Source organism: Manis javanica, chromosome 14 (assembly GCF_040802235.1).
Source record: "Manis javanica isolate MJ-LG chromosome 14, MJ_LKY, whole genome shotgun sequence".
In the NCBI taxonomy this organism is placed as follows: Eukaryota; Metazoa; Chordata; class Mammalia; order Pholidota; family Manidae; genus Manis; species Manis javanica.
The window spans coordinates 48,739,372-48,742,925 of record NC_133169.1 but is presented as its reverse complement, the minus strand read 5'-3'; the positions used below and the strand labels follow the sequence as shown (position 1 = coordinate 48,742,925).

General features: G+C 51.9%; 1 long non-coding RNA gene across 1 annotated transcript; it reads right to left on the bottom strand.

The window, feature by feature from the left end:
- Positions 1 to 2,092: 2,092 nt before the first annotated feature.
- LOC140846137 (uncharacterized) lies at positions 2,093 to 3,270 on the bottom strand. The gene is made up of 2 exons (XR_012125053.1): positions 3,139 to 3,270; positions 2,093 to 2,164 (listed from the first exon to the last, which is right to left on the bottom strand). It is a non-coding gene; the product is annotated as an uncharacterized lncRNA (long non-coding RNA).
- Positions 3,271 to 3,554: the final 284 nt, after the last annotated feature.

Below are 3,554 nucleotides of genomic sequence, written 5' to 3'. Positions count from 1 at the left end.
CACTGTTACTTTAAAATCTTTATCAAGAAGATTGTTAATTTCCCATTTCATTTAGTCCTCTTTCTGATGTCTTACCCTATACTTCTGTTTGGAACATATTCTTCTGCCTTCTCATTTTGTCCGGTTTTCTGTTTCTTTTTATGTATTATAGATCCACTATGCTTCTTGGTCTGGAGAATAATGGCATATGGGGAAGTCATTCTGTGGTGCCCAGAAGCTCAAGACTCTCCTTTCCAATGCCTGGGCTTCCTTTGTGGTGGAGCCTTAGTTGCTGTTGGTGGGCTGTGGGTGGGGCCACCTTTCTGTCTATTGGCACTGGTCTGTCTGCTTTGCCTCAGACAGTTTGCCTCAGCCAGCCCTTTGTGATCAAAGCAGCAGTATTTCTGGGCTCATGGTGGGTGGGACCAGCCTCTCTGCCCTGCGGTGATGGCAGTGCTGCTGAGCTAATGGTGTGGTGGGCTAGTCTAATAGATCTATGGCAGGCACAAGGTAGCAGGATGTGTAGCCGCAGGGCATACAGCAGCAGGGTGCCAGGCTAGCCATCCATGAGGAGGAAGGAGCACTTGTAGCTGTCTCCTGCAGGTGTCTTCCCCAGTGAGCTGAGATAGAGCTTGGAAAGCCTCCCTCTGCCTGGCAGACAGAAAGGGTGATGATGCTGGGGCAGGCAGGCGGGTGGGCACTCAGGAAGTGGAGCTGGAGCTCAGCCAGGTAGCTAGAATGCTTTTCAGACAGGAAAGTATTCTCCATCATCTGAATCACACTGCTGCCCTCAGGCAACTGAACTCTGGGCGTGTGCTTGGGCACAGCACAGCAGGCCCACATCACAGAGTGGTGGCCTGGTCACAAGGGGCTCCTGAGGGCAGGGGAGGGGACAGAGGAGGAGCAGGCTGGACCACAGCCCCTCCCCCACCATCCAGTCCCACAGGGCTCTGCACCCTTGTGGGCCTTATGGGTCCATCTTTCCAACCCTATTCACCTTGTCAGAGAGACAATTTTTCCATTCATCTAGACATTATCTGGTTCCCATGGTCCATTAGAGATCTGGACTAGAGGTCCACCAGTTTCACAAACCTTGAAATTCTTAAGTTGACCCTGGAATTTTAGCTATTTCTCAAGGATTTTTACTCAGGATTTCCTCTGTTCACCATCCCCACATAATGTTTATGTCTGGTATAAACCAAGGTGTCGCGACCCTTCAGGGACCGAAGCAACACGCCCAAGGTCTTGATTCTTCTCTAGGCTTTATTGTCTAATCTCTCGTGGTGGTTACAGCAGTTGTCGGGGTGCTCCCCTCCCTCCCGGCGGGCTCCCTTATATTCAGTCACCCAACCAATCCGGGACAGTATCATGCATGACCTTTAAGCGGATAGGTGTCATGCGCCACTCTAAGCAGGCAGCACGAGCTGTGCACGGGTACGGAAGTCTGCTGGGCCAATCCCCAACAGGGAAGAGGGGAAAGGGTGGTGAGCAGGAAATGGGCGCCATCTTTACGGCGTTGTTCAGCTAGAGTGGGGCTCAGCCTAGGCCATAGGCCTGGCCCCCACATCTCCCCCTTTATTGTTTTATAACCAAAGTGCTGTCGGGATCATGCCTGTCTTAGGTCGTCCGGAGTCTGTGGCATTCTTATATGCGCAGCTCCCGATCTTACCCGTCCTTGACTACTGATCCAGCATATTAAGCCATACTCTAGGGGAGATGCCTTCCTCTAGCGCTGCCATGGCCTGCAACAGGACCTTCCGTTCTCCCGTTGCTGTTTTTGTAACAGACTTTCCTCCCAAGCAGGAGAGGCCCACAATTAGCAATACCAGTAATACACCCTCATATACGTAGCCCACAGACAAAACCTCCCCCAAGAGGTCCAATTGTTCTTGAAGAAGGTTCATGCGTTGGTTGACCAAGGCCATCCCATTCTTAAAATGGCCATTGATGACGTTCTGCGCTGTCATTGCCGAGGCAGTGGCCTGGGACAGCCCATTCAGTGTCTCTGCCGTAGGAATGGTGATAGTCAGCGTGGCGGTGGCTGCAGCTGCAGCTCAGCTCCGCCGTCGCCTGCTGTAGGATCCACGGCAGGAGCAGAAGCAGTGCGATCATCTTGTACCTCTGCTCCGGGGTTTTCCACTCTGCGTATCAGACGTTCAGGCACCCAAACGGGGTTCTGCTGGTCCTGTGGAAAAACACAAACCGAGCCTCGGGTTCAGATTATCACTGGGTCCGGGCCTTTCCATGTTCCTTCCAACACATCCTTCCACAAAACTTTAGGCATGTGTTTTGGATTGGATTGTTGGCTGTGCCGCTCTGCTGCACTGCGGCCATTTTTGTCCAGTGTTCTAAAGTCTTCTCCTATTCCCCCTTTTTGTTTATATAAGGCATTCTTGAGAGTGAGGTGGGTGCGTTCCACCATACCCTGACCCTGAGGGTTGTCTCTAGCTCCCTGCTGCTCTCATGACACAAAAGGATGTCATCCATATAATGATAGATGATTATCAGGGGAAACTGTTTCCTGACAGTTTGTAAGGCCTTCTTTACATACACATGGTGGGGCTATTAGCCATGCCCTATGGCAATAAACCTTTGACAGTCTCTGGGGTGAAGCGGGATGGAGAAGAAACAGTCTTTGATAATCTCCACTTGCCAGACTTTTTCCTAATTACAAAAATAGGTGTGTTCCATGGCGAGGTAGAGGGCTGGAGGTGACCAGCTGCTATCTGTTCTTGTACTAAAGTGTGGGCTGCTTCCTTCTTTTCTTTGGTGAGGGGCCACTGAGGTACCCACACAGGCCTTTTTAGGCTGTTTTCCCTCAGTGGCCCCGAAGAAAAACCCAATCCTGGTCCTCCGTCCCCATCCTCTCTCTAAAGGGGGAAGTATCCTAGTTATGATTTAGATGGACTACGTCGCTAATTCCGCGAACCTTTTGATTTCGTCACCACTCTGCGAACCTTTTGATTTCGTCGCCACTCTGCGAACCTTTTGATTTCGTCGCCACTCTGCGAACCTTTTGATTTCGTCGCTGCTCTGCAAACCTTCACTGGCGCCTCCTCATTCCATATATTATAATAAACAATGTCACAAACACTAACAGGACACACACACTACACATAAACACCCACCGCAACTGCCTGCTGTCTGGCATCCACTCACCCTCCTCGGTTCCCTCTCCCGGTCTGGCCAGCCAACCGAATGGCGTCCAGCGACGTTCCTGAAGAGTTACAAGCTCTACTTCATTGGCAGGCACCAGGGTCAGCGGATCAGGTCGCGACGAGGTTTAGCGATTTCCGGGGTTCGGCACCACTTGTCGCGACCCTTCAGGGGCCGAGGCAACACGCCCAAGGTCTTGATTCTTCTCTAGGCTTTATTGTCTAATCTCTCGCGGCAGTTACAGCAGTTGTTGGGGAGCTCCCCTCCCTTCCGGCGGGCTCCCTTATATTCAGTCACCCAACCAATCCGGGACAGTATCATGCGTGACCTTTAAGCGGATAGGTGTCACGCGCCACTCTAAGCGGGCAGCACGAGCTGTGCACGGGTACGGAAGTCTGCTGGGCCAATCCCCAACAGGG